This window comes from Brassica napus, chromosome A9 (genome assembly GCF_020379485.1).
Source record: "Brassica napus cultivar Da-Ae chromosome A9, Da-Ae, whole genome shotgun sequence".
NCBI classification, from domain to species: Eukaryota; Viridiplantae; Streptophyta; class Magnoliopsida; order Brassicales; family Brassicaceae; genus Brassica; species Brassica napus.
This window is the reverse complement of record NC_063442.1, coordinates 7,015,330-7,036,626: the sequence shown is the minus strand read 5'-3', so window position 1 is coordinate 7,036,626 and position 21,297 is coordinate 7,015,330.

Sequence of the window (21,297 nt, the reverse complement as noted above, 5' to 3'; positions counted from 1 at the left end):
TTCATCATATTTTATTACATGATTCAAATATGTATTAAAACAGTATTCTCAAATTTTTTGAATTCTTCTCAAAATCTATGTGTACCCCCCCCTACGAAAATAGTGAGTTTTCGGTAAATGCTTTATATATGAAGCCTATAATCTTTTAATTCGTTTTAAAATTTATAACCACATTATACATTTGTATTAATTTATGATAAACTCCTTTTCATGGTACATGGACATCGTTCTAATTTTTTATCAATTAACTTAGCAAAACTGTAAATACTCCCTAAATCATTGGACTAACCACTATAAAATTGCTATTGCTTAGAGAAACGGAGACAACAAAGGTTCCAAACCTCTTTGAACTTCATCATATTTTATTACATGATTCAAATATGTATTAAAACAGTATTCTCAAATTTTTTATTTTTTCTCAAAATCTATGTGTACCCCCCTACGAAAATAGTGAGTTTTCGGTAAATGCTCTATATATGAAGCCTATAATCTTTTAATTCGTTTTAAAATTTAAAACCACATTATACCTTTGTATTAATGTATGATAAACTTCTTTTCATGGTACATGGACATCGTTCCAATTTTTTATCAATTTATTTAGCAAAACTGTATATACTCTCTAAATCATTGGACTAACCACTATAAAATTGCTATTCCTTAGAGAAACGGAAACAACAAAGGTTCCAAACCTCTTTGAACTTCATCATATTTTATTACATGATTCAAATATGTATTAAAAGAGTATTCTAAATTTTTTGAATTTTTCTCAAAATCTATGTGTACCCCCCTACGAAAATAGTGAGTTTTCGGTAAATGCTCTATATATGAAGCCTATAATCTTTTAATTCGTTTTAAAATTTATAACCACATTATACATTTGTATTAATTTATGATAAACTCCTTTTCATGGTACATGGACATCGTTCTAATTTTTTATCAATTAATTTAGCAAAACTGTAAATACTCCCTAAATCATTAGACTAACCACTATAAAATTGATATTCCTTAGAGAAACGGAGACAACAAAGGTTCCAAACCTCTTTGAACTTCATCATATTTTATTACATGATTCAAATATGTATTAAAACAGTATTCTCAATTTTTTTGAATTTTTTTCAAAATCTATGTGTAACCCCTACGAAAATAGTGAGTTTTCGGTAAATGCTCTATATATGAAGCCTATAATCTTTTAATTGTTTTAAAATTTATAACCACATTATACATTTGTATTAATTTATGATAAACTCCTTTTCATGGTACATGGACATCGTTCTAATTTTTTATCAATTAATTTAGCAAAACTGTAAATACTCCCTAAATCATTGGACTAACCACTATAAAATTGCTATTCCTTAGAGAAACGGAGACAACAAAGGTTCCAAACCTCTTTAAACTTCATCATATTTTATTACATGATTCAAATATGTATTAAAACAGTATTCTCAAATTTTTTGAATTTTTCTCAAAATCTATGTGTACCCCCCTACGAAAATAGTGAGTTTTCGGTAAATGCTCTATATATGAAGCCTATAATCTTTAAATTTGTTCTAAAATTTAAAACCAAATTATAAATTTGTATTAATGTATGATAAACTTCTTTTCATGGTACATGGACATCGTTCTAATTTTTTATCCATTAATTTAGCAAAACTGCAAATACTCTCTAAATCATTGGACTAACCACTATAAAATTGCTATTCCCTAGAGAAACGGAGACAACAAAGGTTCCAAACCTCTTTGAACTTCATCATATGTTATTCCATGATTCATATATGTATTAAAACAGTATTCTCAGATTTTTTGAATTTTTCTCAAAATCTATGTGTACCCCCTACGAAAATAGTGAGTTTTCGGTAAATGCTCTATATATGAAGCCTATAATCTTTTAATTCGTTTTAAAATTTATAACCACATTATACATTTGTATTAATTTATGATAAACTCCTTTTCATGGTACATGGACATCGTTCTAATTTTTTATCAATTAATTTAGCAAAACTGTAAATACTCCCTAAATCATTGGACTAACCACTATAAAATTGATATTCCTTAGAGAAACGGAAACAACAAAGGTTCCAAACCTCTTTGAACTTCATCATATTTTATTACATGATTCAAATATGTATTAAAACAGTATTCTCAAATTTTTTGAATTTTTCTCAAAATCTATGTGTACCCCCCTACGAAAATAGTGTGTTTTCGGTAAATGATTCGTTTTAAAATTTATAACCACATTATATATTTGTATTAATTTATGATAAACTTCTTTTCATGGTACATGGACATCTTTCAAATTTTTTATCAATTAATTTAGCAAAACTGTAAATACTCCCTAAATCATTGGACTAACCACTATAAAATTGCTATTCCCTAGAGAAACGGAGACAACAAAGGTTCCAAACCTCTTTGAACTTCATCATATGTTATTACATGATTCAAATATGCATTAAAACAGTATTCTCAAATTTTTTGAATTTTTCTCAAAATCTATGTGTACCCCCCTACGAAAATAGTGAGTTTTCGGTAAATGCTCTATATATGAAGCCTATAATCTTTAAATTTGTTTTAAAATTTAAAACCACATTATACATTTGTATTAATGTATGATAAACTTCTTTTCATGGTACATGGACATCGTTCTAATTTTTTATCCATTAATTTAGCAAAACTGCAAATACTCCCTAAATCATTGGACTAACACTATAAAATTGCTATTCCCTAGAGAAACGGAGACAACAAAGGTTCCAAACCTCTTTGAACTTCATCATATGTTATTCCATGATTCATATATGTATTAAAACAGTATTCTCAATTTTTTTGAATTTTTCTCAAAATCTATGTGTACCCCCTACGAAAATAGTGAGTTTTCGGTAAATGCTCTATATATGAAGCCTATAATCTTTTAATTCGTTTTAAAATTTATAACCACATTATACATTTGTATTAATTTATGATAAACTCCTTTTCATGGTACATGGACATCGTTCTAATTTTTATCAATTAATTTAGCAAAACTGTAAATACTCCCTAAATCATTGGACTAACCACTATAAAATTGCTATTCCTTAGAGAAACGGAGACAACAAAGGTTCCAAACCTCTTTGAACTTCATCATATTTTATTACATGATTCAAATATGTATTAAAACAGTATTCTCAAATTTTTTGAATTTTTCTCAAAATCTATGTGTACCCCCCTACGAAAATAGTGAGTTTTCGGTAAATGCTCTATATATGAAGCCTATAATCTTTTAATTCGTTTTAAAATTTATAACCACATTATACATTTGTATTAATTTATGATAAACTTCTTTTCATGGTACATGGACATCGTTCTAATTTTTTATCAATTAATTTAGCAAAACTGTAAATACTCCCTAAATCATTGGACTAACCACTATAAAATTGCTATTCCTTAGAGAAACGGAGACAACAAAGGTTCCAAACCTCTTTGAACTTCATCATATTTTATTACATGATTCAAATATGTATTAAAACAGTATTCTCAAATTTTTTGAATTTTTCTCAAAATCTATGTGTACCCCCCTACGAAAATAGTGAGTTTTCGGTAAATGCTCTATATATGAAGCCTATAATCTTTTAATTCGTTTTAAAATTTATAACCACATTATACATTTGTATTAATTTATGATAAACTTCTTTTCATGGTACATGGACATCGTTCTAATTTTTTATCAATTAATTTAGCAAAACTGTAAATACTCCCTAAATCATTGGACTAACCACTATAAAATTGCTATTCCTTAGAGAAACGGAGACAACAAAGGTTCCAAACCTCTTTGAACTTCATCATATTTTATTACATGATTCAAATATGTATTAAAACAGTATTCTCAAATTTTTTGAATTTTTCTCAAAATCTATGTGTACCCCCCTACGAAAATAGTGAGTTTTCGGTAAATGCTCTATATATGAAGCCTATAATCTTTTAATTCGTTTTAAAATTTATAACCACATTATACATTTGTATTAATTTATGATAAACTCCTTTTCATGGTACATGGACATCGTTCTAATTTTTTATCCATTAATTTAGCAAAACTGCAAATACTCCCTAAATCATTGGACTAACCACTATAAAATTGCTATTCCCTAGAGAAACGGAGACAACAAAGGTTCCAAACCTCTTTGAACTTCATCATATTTTATTACATGATTCAAATATGTATTAAAACAGTATTCTCAATTTTTTTGAATTTTTCTCAAAATCTATGTGTACCCCCCCCTACGAAAATAGTGAGTTTTCGGTAAATGCTCTATATATGAAGCCTATAATCTTTTAATTCGTTTTAAAATTTATAACCACATTATACATTTGTATTAATTTATGATAAACTCCTTTTCATGGTACATGGACATCGTTCTAATTTTTATCAATTAATTTAGCAAAACTGCAAATACTCCCTAAATCATTGGACTAACCACTATAAAATTGCTATTCCTAGAGAAACGGAGACAACAAAGGTTCCAAACCTCTTTGAACTTCATCATATGTTATTACATGATTCAACTATGCATTAAAACAGTATTGTCAAATTTTTTGAATTTTTCTCAAAATCTATGTGTACCCCCTACGAAAATAGTGAGTTTTCGGTAAATGCTCTATATATGAAGCCTATAATCTTTTAATTCGTTTTAAAATTTATAACCACATTATACATTTGTATTAATGTATGATAAACTTCTTTTCATGGTACATGGACATCGTTCTAATTTTTTATCCATTAATTTAGCAAAACTGCAAATACTCCCTAAATCATTGGACTAACCACTATAAAATTGCTATTCCCTAGAGAAACGGAGACAACAAAGGTTCCAAACCTCTTTGAACTTCATCATATTTTATTACATGATTCAAATATGTATTAAAACAGTATTCTCAAATTTTTTGAATTTTTCTCAAAATCTATGTGTACCCCCCTACGAAAATAGTGAGTTTTCGGTAAATGCTCTATATATGAAGCCTATAATCTTTTAATTCGTTTTAAAATTTATAACCACATTATACATTTGTATTAATTTATGATAAACTCCTTTTCATGGTACATGGACATCGTTCTAATTTTTTATCCATTAATTTAGCAAAACTGCAAATACTCCCTAAATCATTGGACTAACCACTATAAAATTGCTATTCCCTAGAGAAACGGAGACAACAAAGGTTCCAAACCTCTTTGAACTTCATCATATGTTATTACATGATTCAAATATGTATTAAAACAGTATTCTCAAATTTTTTGAATTTTTCTCAAAATCTATGTGTACCCCCCTACGAAAATAGTGAGTTTTCGGTAAATGCTCTATATATGAAGCCTATAATCTTTAAATTTGTTTTAAAATTTAAAACCACATTATACCTTTGTATTAATGTATGATAAACTTCTTTTCATGGTACATGGACATCGTTCTAATTTTTTATCCATTAATTTAGCAAAACTGCAAATACTCCCTAAATCATTGGACTAACCACTATAAAATTGCTATTCCCTAGAGAAACGGAGACAACAAAGGTTCCAAACCTCTTTGAACTTCATCATATGTTATTACATGATTCAAATATGTATTAAAACAGTATTCTCAAATTTTTTGAATTTTTCTCAAAATCTATGTGTACCCCCCTACGAAAATAGTGAGTTTTCGGTAAATGCTCTATATATGAAGCCTATAATCTTTAAATTTGTTTTAAAATTTAAAACCACATTATACATTTGTATTAATGTATGATAAACTTCTTTTCATGGTACATGGACATCGTTCTAATTTTTTATCCATTAATTTAGCAAAACTGCAAATACTCCCTAAATCATTGGACTAACCACTATAAAATTGCTATTCCCTAGAGAAACGGAGACAACAAAGGTTCCAAACCTCTTTGAACTTCATCATATGTTATTACATGATTCAACTATGTATTAAAACAGTATTGTCAAATTTTTTGAATTTTTCTCAAAATCTATGTGTACCCCCCTACGAAAATAGTGAGTTTTCGGTAAATGCTCTATATATGAAGCCTATAATCTTTTAATTCGTTTTAAAATTTATAACCACATTATACATTTGTATTAATTTATGATAAACTCTTTTCATGGTACATGGACATCGTTCTAATTTTTTATCCATTAATTTAGCAAAACTGCAAATACTCCCTAAATCATTGGACTAACCACTATAAAATTGCTATTCCCTAGAGAAACGGAGACAACAAAGGTTCCAAACCTCTTTGAACTTCATCATATTTTATTACATGATTCAAATATGTATTAAAACAGTATTCTCAAATTTTTTGAATTTTTCTCAAAATCTATGTGTACCCCCCTACGAAAATAGTGAGTTTTCGGTAAATGCTCTATATATGAAGCCTATAATCTTTTAATTCGTTTTAAAATTTATAACCACATTATACATTTGTATTAATTTATGATAAACTCCTTTTCATGGTACATGGACATCGTTCTAATTTTTTATCAATTAATTTAGCAAAACTGCAAATACTCCCTAAATCATTGGACTAACCACTATAAAATTGCTATTCCCTAGAGAAACGGAGACAACAAAGGTTCCAAACCTCTTTGAACTTCATCATATGTTATTACATGATTCAACTATGTATTAAAACAGTATTGTCAAATTTTTTGAATTTTTCTCAAAATCTATGTGTACCCCCTACGAAAATAGTGAGTTTTCGGTAAATGCTCTATATATGAAGCCTATAATCTTTTAATTCGTTTTAAAATTTATAACCACATTATACATTTGTATTAATGTATGATAAACTTCTTTTCATGGTACATGGACATCGTTCTAATTTTTTATCCATTAATTTAGCAAAACTGCAAATACTCCCTAAATCATTGGACTAACCACTATAAAATTGCTATTCCCTAGAGAAACGGAGACAACAAAGGTTCCAAACCTCTTTGAACTTCATCATATTTTATTACATGATTCAAATATGTATTAAAACAGTATTCTCAAATTTTTTGAATTTTTCTCAAAATCTATGTGTACCCCCCTACGAAAATAGTGAGTTTTCGGTAAATGCTCTATATATGAAGCCTATAATCTTTTAATTCGTTTTAAAATTTATAACCACATTATACATTTGTATTAATTTATGATAAACTCCTTTTCATGGTACATGGACATCGTTCTAATTTTTTATCCATTAATTTAGCAAAACTGCAAATACTCCCTAAATCATTGGACTAACCACTATAAAATTGCTATTCCCTAGAGAAACGGAGACAACAAAGGTTCCAAACCTCTTTGAACTTCATCATATGTTATTCCATGATTCAAATATGTATTAAAACAGTATTCTCAAATTTTTTGAATTTTTCTCAAAATCTATGTGTACCCCCCTACGAAAATAGTGAGTTTTCGGTAAATGCTCTATATATGAAGCCTATAATCTTTAAATTTGTTTTAAAATTTAAAACCACATTATACATTTGTATTAATGTATGATAAACTTCTTTTCATGGTACATGGACATCGTTCTAATTTTTTATCCATTAATTTAGCAAAACTGCAAATACTCCCTAAATCATTGGACTAACCACTATAAAATTGCTATTCCCTAGAGAAACGGAGACAACAAAGGTTCCAAACCTCTTTGAACTTCATCATATGTTATTACATGATTCAAATATGTATTAAAACAGTATTCTCAAATTTTTTGAATTTTTCTCAAAATCTATGTGTACCCCCCTACGAAAATAGTGAGTTTTCGGTAAATGCTCTATATATGAAGCCTATAATCTTTAAATTTGTTTTAAAATTTAAAACCACATTATACCTTTGTATTAATGTATGATAAACTTCTTTTCATGGTACATGGACATCGTTCTAATTTTTTATCCATTAATTTAGCAAAACTGCAAATACTCCCTAAATCATTGGACTAACCACTATAAAATTGCTATTCCCTAGAGAAACGGAGACAACAAAGGTTCCAAACCTCTTTGAACTTCATCATATGTTATTACATGATTCAACTATGCATTAAAACAGTATTGTCAAATTTTTTGAATTTTTCTCAAAATCTATGTGTAACCCCCTACGAAAATAGTGAGTTTTCGGTAAATGCTCTATATATGAAGCCTATAATCTTTTAATTCGTTTTAAAATTTATAACCACATTATACATTTGTATTAATTTATGATAAACTCATTTTCATGGTACATGGACATCGTTCTAATTTTTTATCAATTAATTTAGCAAAACTGTAAATACTCCCTAAATCATTGGACTAACCACTATAAAATTGCTATTCCTTAGAGAAACGGAGACAACAAAGGTTCCAAACCTCTTTGAACTTCATCATATTTTATTACATGATTCAAATATGTATTAAAACAGTATTGTCAAATTTTTTGAATTTTTCTCAAAATCTATGTGTACCCCCCTACGAAAATAGTGAGTTTTCGGTAAATGCTCTATATATGAAGCCTATAATCTTTTAATTCGTTTTAAAATTTATAACCACATTATACATTTGTATTAATTTATGATAAACTTCTTTTCATGGTACATGGACATCGTTCTAATTTTTTATCAATTAATTTAGCAAAACTGTAAATACTCCCTAAATCATTGGACTAACCACTATAAAATTGCTATTCCTTAGAGAAACGGAGACAACAAAGGTTCCAAACCTCTTTGAACTTCATCATATTTTATTACATGATTCAAATATGTATTAAAACAGTATTCTCAAATTTTTTGAATTTTTCTCAAAATCTATGTGTACCCCCCTACGAAAATAGTGAGTTTTCGGTAAATGCTCTATATATGAAGCCTATAATCTTTTAATTCGTTTTAAAATTTATAACCACATTATACATTTGTATTAATTTATGATAAACTCCTTTTCATGGTACATGGACATCGTTCTAATTTTTATCCATTAATTTAGCAAAACTGCAAATACTCCCTAAATCATTGGACTAACCACTATAAAATTGCTATTCCCTAGAGAAACGGAGACAACAAAGGTTCCAAACCTCTTTGAACTTCATCATATTTTATTACATGATTCAAATATGTATTAAAACAGTATTCTCAAATTTTTTGAATTTTTCTCAAAATCTATGTGTACCCCCCTACGAAAATAGTGAGTTTTCGGTAAATGCTCTATATATGAAGCCTATAATCTTTTAATTCGTTTTAAAATTTATAACCACATTATACATTTGTATTAATTTATGATAAACTCCTTTTCATGGTACATGGACATCGTTCTAATTTTTTATCCATTAATTTAGCAAAACTGCAAATACTCCCTAAATCATTGGACTAACCACTATAAAATTGCTATTCCCTAGAGAAACGGAGACAACAAAGGTTCCAAACCTCTTTGAACTTCATCATATGTTATTACATGATTCAACTATGCATTAAAACAGTATTGTCAAATTTTTTGAATTTTTCTCAAAATCTATGTGTACCCCCCTACGAAAATAGTGAGTTTTCGGTAAATGCTCTATATATGAAGCCTATAATCTTTTAATTCGTTTTAAAATTTATAACCACATTATACATTTGTATTAATTTATGATAAACTCCTTTTCATGGTACATGGACATCGTTCTAATTTTTTATCAATTAATTTAGCAAAACTGCAAATACTCCCTAAATCATTGGACTAACCACTATAAAATTGCTATTCCCTAGAGAAACGGAGACAACAAAGGTTCCAAACCTCTTTGAACTTCATCATATGTTATTACATGATTCAACTATGCATTAAAACAGTATTGTCAAATTTTTTGAATTTTTCTCAAAATCTATGTGTACCCCCCTACGAAAATAGTGAGTTTTCGGTAAATGCTCTATATATGAAGCCTATAATCTTTTAATTCGTTTTAAAATTTATAACCACATTATACATTTGTATTAATTTATGATAAACTCCTTTTCATGGTACATGGACATCGTTCTAATTTTTTATCCATTAATTTAGCAAAACTGCAAATACTCCCTAAATCATTGGACTAACCACTATAAAATTGCTATTCCCTAGAGAAACGGAGACAACAAAGGTTCCAAACCTCTTTGAACTTCATCATATGTTATTACATGATTCAACTATGCATTAAAACAGTATTCTCAAATTTTTTGAATTTTTCTCAAAATCTATGTGTACCCCCTACGAAAATAGTGAGTTTTCGGTAAATGATATATATATATATGAAGCCTATAATCTTTTAATTCGTTTTAAAATTTATAACCACATTATACATTTGTATTAATTATGATAAACTCCTTTTCATGGTACATGGACATCGTTCTAATTTTTATCCATTAATTTAGCAAAACTGCAAATACTCCCTAAATCATTGGACTAACCACTATAAAATTGCTATTACCTAGAGAAACGGAGACAACAAAGGTTCCAAACCTCTTTGAACTTCATCATATTTTATTACATGATTCAAATATGTATTAAAACAGTATTCTCAAATTTTTTGAATTTTTCTCAAAATCTATGTGTACCCCCTACGAAAATAGTGAGTTTTCGGTAAATGCTCTATATATGAAGCCTATAATCTTTTAATTCGTTTTAAAATTTATAACCACATTATACATTTGTATTAATTTATGATAAAATCCTTTTCATGGTACATGGACATCGTTCTAATTTTTTATCCATTAATTTAGCAAAACTGCAAATACTCCCTAAATCATTGGACTAACCACTATAAAATTGCTATTCCCTAGAGAAACGGAGACAACAAAGGTTCCAAACCTCTTTGAAATTCATCATATGTTATTAAATGATTCAACTATGCATTAAAACAGTATTGTCAAATTTTTTGAATTTTTCTCAAAATTATGTGTACCCCCCTACGAAAATAGTGAGTTTTCGGTAAATGCTCTATATATGAAGCCTATAATCTTTTAATTCGTTTTAAAATTTATAACCACATTATACATTTGTATTAATTTATGATAAACTTCTTTTCATGGTACATGGACATCGTTCTAATTTTTTATCCATTAATTTAGCAAAACTGCAAATACTCCCTAAATCATTGGACTAACCACTATAAAATTGCTATTCCCTAGAGAAACGGAGACAACAAAGGTTCCAAACCTCTTTGAACTTCATCATATTTTATTACATGATTCAAATATGTATTAAAACAGTATTCTTAAATTTTTTGAATTTTTCTCAAAATCTATGTGTACCCCCCTACGAAAATAGTGAGTTTTCGGTAAATGCTCTATATATGAAGCCTATAATCTTTTAATTCGTTTTAAAATTTATAACCACATTATACATTTGTATTAATTTATGATAAACTCCTTTTCATGGTACATGGACATCGTTCTAATTTTTATCCATTAATTTAGCAAAACTGCAAATACTCCCTAAATCATTGGACTAACCACTATAAAATTGCTATTCCCTAGAGAAACGGAGACAACAAAGGTTCCAAACCTCTTTGAACTTCATCATATGTTATTAAATGATTCAACTATGCATTAAAACAGTATTGTCAAATTTTTTGAATTTTTCTCAAAATCTATGTGTACCCCCCCTACGAAAATAGTGAGTTTTCGGTAAATGCTCTATATATGAAGCCTATAATCTTTTAATTCGTTTTAAAATTTATAACCACATTATACATTTGTATTAATTTATGATAAACTCCTTTTCATGGTACATGGACATCGTTCTAATTTTTTATCAATTAATTTAGCAAAACTGCAAATACTCCCTAAATCATTGGACTAACCACTATAAAATTGCTATTCCCTAGAGAAACGGAGACAACAAAGGTTCCAAACCTCTTTGAACTTCATCATATGTTATTAAATGATTCAACTATGCATTAAAACAGTATTGTCAAATTTTTTGAATTTTTCTCAAAATCTATATGTACCCCCCTACGAAAATAGTGAGTTTTCGGTAAATGCTCTATATATGAAGCCTATAATCTTTTAATTCATTTTAAAATTTATAACCACATTATACATTTGTATTAATTTATGATAAACTCCTTTTCATGGTACATGGACATCGTTTTAATTTTTTATCCATTAATTTAGCAAAACTGCAAATACTCTCTAAATCATTGGACTAACCACTATAAAATTGCTATTCCCTAGAGAAACGGAGACAACAAAGGTTCCAAACCTCTTTGAACTTCATCATATTTTATTACATGATTCAAATATGTATTAAAACAGTATTCTTAAATTTTTTGATTTTTTCTCAAAATCTATGTGTACCCCCCTACGAAAATAGTGAGTTTTCGGTAAATGCTCTATATATGAAGCATATATTTTTAATTCGTTTTAAAATTTATTACCACATTATACATTTGTATTAATTTATGATAAAATCCTTTTCATGGTACATGGACATCGTTCTATTTTTTTATCTATTAATTTAGCAAAACTGCAAATACTCCCTAAATCATTTGACTAACCACTATAAAAGTGCTACTCCCTAGAGAAACGGAGACAACAAAGGTTCCAAACCTCTTTGAAATTCCTCATATGTTATTAAATGATTCAACTATGCATTAAAACAGTATTGTCAAATTTTTTGAATTTTTCTCAAAATTAATGTGATGAAGTTTTCGGTACCCCTACGAAAATAGTGAGTTTTCGGTAAATGATCTATATATGAAGCATATAATCTTTTAATTCGTTTTAAAATTTATAACCACGTTATACATTTGTATTAATTTATGATAAACCCCTTTTCATGGGACATGGACATCGTTCTACACAAAGAATAAGAACCTTTAAACAAATTAAATGGAAATTAAAACACATTAATTTAGCAAAACTACAAATACTCCCTAAATCATTTGACTAACCACTATAAAAGTGCTACTCCCTAGAGAAACGGAGACAACAAAGGTTCCAAACCTCTTTGAAATTCCTCATATGTTATTAAATGATTCAACTATGCATTAAAACAGTATTGTCAAATTTTTTGAATTTTTCTCAAAATTAATGTGATGAAGTTTTCGGTACCCCTACGAAAATAGTGAGTTTTCGGTAAATGATCTATATATGAAGCATATAATCTTTTAATTCGTTTTAAAATTTATAACCACATTATACATTTGTATTAATTTATGATAAACCCCTTTTCATGGGACATGGACATCGTTCTAATTTTTTATCCATTAATTTAGCAAAACTGCAAATACTCCCTAAATCATTGGACTAACCACTATAAAATTGTTATTCCCTAGAGAAACGGAGACAACAAAGGTTCCAAACCTCTTTGAACTTCATCATATGTTATTAAATGATTCAACTATGCATTAAAACAGTATTGTCTAATTTTTTGAATTTTTCTCAAAATCTATATGATATTTTACACATCATCGTCCAGTGGACACTACTAAAACAATTTACAGAATTTTAATAAAAATATAAGAAAAGAAACCTTCGAATCTTTGGCCTTTAAGCAACCTTTGGCTGAAGCGATTCTACTATTCTCTTCCACTTTTAACTATTTATTAGGATAAGACTTCTGCATAGCGCAAGATAAATTTAAAGGTACAATATAAACTATCATGTGCAAAAATATGTAACCAAGGATATTGCTTCAAAAATTAATTTATTCTAGTAAAAAACTTAACACAAGAAATAATATTAGGAACTCCATTTTTTACTCAAATATATCCATTCAAAGTAACAGAAATAGGAGTAACCACAAAAGTAGTAGGAACAAAATTATCATTTGAATTCTTATCTCCTATGAAAACCAAAGAAATACTAAGCTTACAACAAAATTCTATTCAAAAAACAATTAATTTAATAAAAGGGAAACAAAATCATATACAATATCTACAAAATGAAATAGCATACAAAAAATAGAAGAACAACTTAAGATGCCTTACATAATAAGCAAGATAAAAGCTATTGAAAACGATATATTAAACCAAATCTGTTCAGAATTGCCAAACGCTTTCTGGGAAAGAAAACAACATACAGTTGAACTCCCATATATAAAAGAGTTTAACGAAAGAAATATACCAACTAAAGCAAGACCTATTCAAATGAATAAGGAGTTATTAGAACACTGTAAAAAGGAAATAAATGATTTATTAGACAAAAAATTAATCAGGTCATCCAAATCTCCCTGGAGCTGTTCGGCCTTTTATGTAAATAATCAAGCTGAAAAAGAACGTGGGATACCAAGATTAGTAATAAATTATAAACCATTAAATGATGTATTACAATGGATACGATATCCAATACCTAACAAAAGAGATTTATTAAAACGACTTTATAATGCAAAAATTTATTCAAAATTTGACATGAAAAGTGGCTTTTGGCAAATACAAATTGCCGAAAAAGATAAATATAAAACAGCATTTACCGTACCATTCGGACATTATGAATGGAATGTAATGCCTTTTGGTCTTAAAAACGCACCTTCTGAATTTCAACATATAATGAATGATATATTCAATAATTATTCAAAATTTACAATTGTCTACATAGATGACGTGTTAGTATACTCCACTACAATAGACCAACACATTAGTCACTTAAACACATTCCTCAGTATAGTAAAAAAACATGGATTAGTTATATCAGCCAAGAAAATTTCTTTATTCCAAACAAAAATAAGATTTTTAGGACATAATATATATCAAGGAACAATCACACCTATTTCAAGATCAATTGAATTCGCAGATAAATTTCCTGACGAGTTAAGAGAAAAGACCCAATTACAAAGATTTTTAGGATGTCTAAACTATGTTTCAGACTTCTTACCCAATCTTAGGAAAACAATTCAACCATTATTTCAACGGTTACAAAAGAATCCAAAACCATGGACTAATCAACATACCCTTTTAGTCAAACAAGTTAAGCAAAAGGTTAAAACTCTTCCATGCCTTTCCATACCAAATCCTGAAGCTGACATGATAGTTGAAACTGATGCTTCAGAAATAGGTTATGGAGGAATTCTTAAGCAAAAATTACCACAATCAAAACAAGAATCTATAGTTCGATTCCATTCAGGAGTCTGGTTAGGACCACAAAAGCATTATTCAACAGTAAAGAAAGAAGTTCTCTCAATTGTTAATTGTATCTCAAAATTCCAAGATGACTTAATCAACAAAAGGTTTTTACTAAGAGTAGATTGCAAATCAGCAAAAGAAATATTACAAAAAGATGTCAAAAACCTAGTATCAAAACAAATATTTGCTAGATGGCAAGCAATATTATCCGTTTTCGATTTCGATATTCAATATATTAAAGGAGAAAAAAATTCTTTACCCGACTTTCTAACAAGAGAATATTTGCAGGGAAAATCCACAGATAATCAACAACAACAAGATATTCAAAATGAGTGACCAGAAGATGAAAAAGCCGATGACAGCCTCAGATTATATCAAAAACCAACCACATCTCCAAGGAAGGACTTTAACTCCAAACCCTTACTCAGCATTAGCTGAATATCCTCCTCTATCTTATTCAAAAGCAGTCTCTGAAAAGTCATCAAAGATGGAAGCACAATCATCTACAGCAACCCCAAACACAACCTCAAACACTACTCCAAACACTAAACCAGTCTACTACACCAAACCTTATAAGCAACACCTTATGACGACCCCATACACTAAACCAGTAAACCTTACCCAACTCAAAACCTTCATCAATCGAGTCTTCTACGAGGACAGTCCCTGGCCAACATGAGTATATTCTAGTAGACTCTAAGTCTATAGAAATCACCCATTACAAAGACAAGACGAACCCAAACCTCATCAACTATTCAACCTGCAAATTCCTACGAATTTGTTCTACCCAAGACCTTGGTTTTATACATCATCATACAACAAAACCTTTTTCTACCCCAGGCTATCATATCGACGGCTACACCTATACCGATTACAAAAATGCCTTTTTCCGAGCCTTTTTACTCAGACCCTATGACCACTCTTGGTTCTTCAGTTTTGATCAAAACTGCACAAAGACGATACCGGGATGGTTCAACGAATGGTGGTATTGGTACGGACCAGCAGATCCGATCTACCCCGACCAAGTACTCAAGACCTCCTACCCATTCTACAAGAAACACGTATTTGATCAACCAGTTGGGCCTCTAAACAAAATTTGGTTTCATATTGACATGGGCATCCCATGGATATGTTCATGGCATTTTACCCTTGCTATCGCTCTCCAAGACATGCCTTATTCTCTCCTCCGGGAATTCAGAGTCAAATGGTGGGAAAAATATAACCTTGACAGATGTTCCCTTGCAGGTATCCAAAAATATTTCCAAATTACAAATCAAGCCAAAACAGCAATCCAAACTATATCCAAATCTATACCTCTTCTCAATCCAACCCAAATATCCCAAACAAATCCAAGTCCACAAAAAAGACCAACATCAAGTCCAACAAGTTCAACAACCTCTTCCTCTTCCCAGAAATCATCAAGAAAGGAAAAAATGAAGAAACTTATCGCCGAAATGCTGACGCAATTTGAGGCGGAACATGATGATACAGACGATGACAACCAACAAGTTGACATTATGCAACCTGAAGATCCTTACGGCGGCCCGTTAGGCCAAGATCCGTATGATATATAAAAAAAAAAAAAAAAAATAATAATAATAATAATAATATATTTTCGATTATTAAAAAAAAAAAAAAAAAAAAAAAAAAAAAAAAAAACCTAAAGTATGTCTATATTACAATTTCGGTTTTAAGTATATTCTAGTAGACTCTGTACATTATTTCTGTATTTTCTTCTCTGTATTTTATTACTACTATCTACAAAATAATATACAGAGTATATCTGTATAACAAGACTCGCGGAAAAGCTATGCAAGAATTTCGAGAAAGAATCCAACCGACAATGGCGGGACCTACATGGGACCCACACGAAGACTTCTGCACAAAACAACAACAGTTTTTGACAGCAATTGTCGGCACCACTCAAGACTCAACACGTATTAAATCAAGTGTCGGCACCACTAGAAGACGACACGTTGCAAGACTTTATTCAAGCACTCTTTGCCTATAAATACTTAATTATGTTCAAGGAAGAGGGCACGAGTAAATTTCACTCTCGAAAAAACCTTCACTCTCTAAAAGCTCTCCCTTCTCTCTAAAATTTCCTGTGTTTTCTAAGTTTTAAGTTTGTAATTTTGTATCAAAGATTGTATCACAACTCAAGATAAATAAAAGTAAGTTTTAATCATATTCTGTGTACAACGCTCAAATTCTTATAAATATCAAATTCCAAAATTTTGCATATCAAAATAGTAATAACGTTACAATAATTAAAACAAATTATTAAGGAATCGTTATATTAAAATGGTATCAGAGCCAAACGATTATTCAAACGATGCAATTTGTTTAAAGGGTTTTAGAAACAAGATTTCTGTGTATGAATCTAATTTAAACTTGTCAACATAAGATCCTCACCATCTAAAGAAACACTGTTACTGTAGGTGTTCCAGGCAGCAAGTCCAGAGAAGGCAGTAAGACCGTTGGTAAACCTCAGTTGTGTCCAATTAGAATCGGTTAGTATCTCTTCTGTAATGAGTTTAAATATAGATTAAATCATGGCGTCTTCGTTTAGAAAACTTTTTAAATCAAAAAATGCATCAACCTCTTCAAATTCAACAATTAACTCAAGAGAAATTATGTCAAAAATAACAACGTTTAATCAAGAAATATCAAGAGATCATTTACCGCATATTAATCCAGAACATATATATCAAATAGGAACTTTTGATTTTAAAACAGCTTATTCAATTAAAGAACATGAGCAAACTTTGTCTCTACAAAATGAATTTGAAGAAATTAAGTTATTATCTTCTCTAGCTTTGGAAAAATATAAGCAAAAAGGATTTAATTACATTCATTTTGGTCTAATCCAAATTGCTATAAAACCCTTATCAAGAACAGGTATAGACTCGCCAATATTAATGTTATTAAGAGATAAAACTCTCTTAAAATTTGAAGACTCTCTTTTAGGAGCAGTACAATCAAATTTATGCAATGGTGCTGTATATTTTAATTGTGCCCCTAACTTTCAAGTAAGCTTGCATGACCCAACCATACTCAATACTTTAACTTTAAATGTACATTTACCTGAAATAAAATTTCAAAATGAAAGACATGGATATCTTCTACTTTATCGAGTTTATTTTAAGCAATCAACTTCTGAGTTTAACCCAAGATGTCTATTACAAAATGATAAAGGAGAAACAACAATTCTAGCAGTCCATAGTAAAGATACACCAACAACGACATACACACCAAAGCAATTAAAATGGGATGAAATAACTATTCCAGATCAATGGAAAATTGAAATTACTCAACCGCCTAGAAATTTTGAGCAAAGAATATATCCAAAATAATTGAGCAGAAAGACGGAAAAATATTATTAAGGTTTGGATCTTATAGGGATCCACTTCCACCTAGAATAAGTTCGTATCATTCAAGAGCCTCTTTTTCTGAATATTGTACGGGTCAATCCAGTACAAATTCAGAAACGGAAAGTGTAAATCAAAATACTAAACAAGATGAACCGATAAGATTTAAAGCACCAATAGCAGAACCAGATCAAGATGCATATCCAACATCACCAACTCCATCAGATTTTAGATCAATAAATGTTATAACTAAAAAATACGAAATTGATAAACAATATATAAGAGAAGACTTTTATTCAAAAGAAATGAAGAAAAACGAAGTTGGTATTTTAAAACTTTCTCTAAACAACAAACCAATGAGTACAGAGAAAAATGGTATGATTGTATGATACTAAAAGAAATGAATATTCCATTTTTCGTATGGTTTGAAATTTATTCAATAGCTCATAATATCAATTATCCATTCAAGACGATTAATGCGAGTGTATCATTAAGCCAAGTATGGGAACAAGTGGATGGAAATAAAATTAAAGCAATTCATCCACCTTAAATGATTTAAAGATAAATACTTTAAACCGACAAATTTTAGCTACACCCTTTAAAACTGGAGCTAACAAAGATGATAAAGAACCAGTGTTAATGCAAGATATTAAATCTATATATCAACAGAACAATTATCAAAGTCAAATACTACATACAATTTCTAAACAGATAGATAGCATTGATAATAAAATAATATTAATGAAAAAGGAAAAGTAGACCAACACACTCAACACCCTTTCTCATCAACGACCTACCAATCTTTAAACCAACAACAAGACAAATCAAATTTCCTGAAAATGAAATTTTAAAATCAATTTCGACCAGATTAGACAGGTTAGATAAAGAAAAGGAATAAACACTATAGATGAAGATGACAATGAATCTATCCAAACCTCCTCACAATCAGAAAACGATATACAAGAAATAAATCGAATAAAAATAAATCAAGAAAACCATATTATCCTAGCATACTCCACCTGATTTATTATTTGAAGAACATCACAAATATACTAGTAAAGAATACTCTGGAGAAAGTATATACGAATGGAATATAGATGGACGATCAGAATATGAAATGCTAAATTTATTTCAAGAAATGGTAATGGCTACAATGGCTTACAAAGGTAGAGGAAATAATGATCAACAATCATGCATTTTGTTAGTATCTGGATTTACTGGAGCATTAAGATATTGGTGGGATAACTCATTAGACGCAATTACACAAGAATCTATAATTAATCATGTTGAAATAAAACAACAAGAAGATGAAGAAGGATTTATGAATGATATAGAAGTACAAAACGCAGTAGAAGTATTAATACATACTTTAACAATGCATTTTATTGGAAATCCTAAAGAAGAATTAGAAAGTAAAAAAATTATATTAACAAATTTAAGGTGTCCAACATTAGGAGATTTTAAATGGTACAAGGATGTTTTTATAACAAACATATTCCAAAGAAACGATTGTAATCAAGCATTTTGGAAAGAACGGTTTATCTCAGGATTACCATCTTTCTTTGCAGAAAGAGTAATTGGTAAATTAAAAGAGTATTCAGGAGGACAACCAATCCCTTGGAATACGATTACTTACGGACAATTATTCGCATTTATAAAGAAAGAAGGATTAGCTATATGTCAAGAACATAAAGATAAAAAACGAAATGATAAATTTAAGTTTAAAATAACTATGGGATCATTCTGTGATCAGTATGGCTATAATCAACTTAACCCTCCATCAAGAATTAAACGATAAAGCATAGGCATAAAAAACTAAGTATTTTCATAAAAATAATAAATTTAATAAAAAATCAACAAATCAATACTATACAAAGAATAATAGCACAAAAAAATAATCAGAAAATAGTATCAAAGTATGGACCTGGACATAATCTACAGTAACCCAAACACAAGATCAAATGACTATTCCAAAATCACTAACCAGATATACTAACTACACCAAACCTATAAATAAGACACCTTATGAAGACTCGAGTACACTAAACCGTAACTTACCCAACTCAAAACCTCATTAATCGAGTCTTCTATAGAATCACAAGAACAGTCCCCGGCCAACATGAGTATATTCTAGTAGACTCTAAGTCTTATAGAAATCACTATTACAAAGATAAGACGAACCCAAACTCATCAACTATTCAACCTGCAAATCCTACGATTTGTTCTACTAAACCAGACCTTGTTTTAATACATTATCATACAACAAACCTTTTTCTACCCCAGGCTATCATAAAATCGACGTCTACAGACCAAACAAACAACAATATACGATTACAAAAATGCCTTTTTCCGAGCCTTTTTTACTCAGACCCTACCGACTCTTGGTTCTTCAGTTTTGATCAAAACTGCACAAGACGATACCGGGATGTTCACGAATGGTGGTATTGGTACGGACCAGCAGATCCTATCTACCCCGACCAGTACTCAAGACCTCCTACCCATTCTACAAGAACACGTATTTGATCACCAAGTGGGCCTCTAAACAAATTTGGTTTCATATTGACATGGGCATCCCATTGATATGTTCATGGCATTTTAACCCTTGCTATCGCTCTCCAAGACATTCCTTATTCTCTCCTCCGGGAATCAGAGTCAAATGGTGGAAAAATATAACCTTGACAGATGTTCCCTTGCAGGTATCCAAAAATATTTCCAAATTACAAATCAAGCCAAAACACAGCAATCCAAACTATATCCAAATCTAACCTCTTCTCAATATCCAACCCAAATCTAAAGTATGTATTAATACTTCTACTGCGTTTTGTACCTCTATATCATTCATAAATCCCTCTTCATCTTCTTGTTGTTTATTTCCAACATGATTAATTATAGATTCTTGT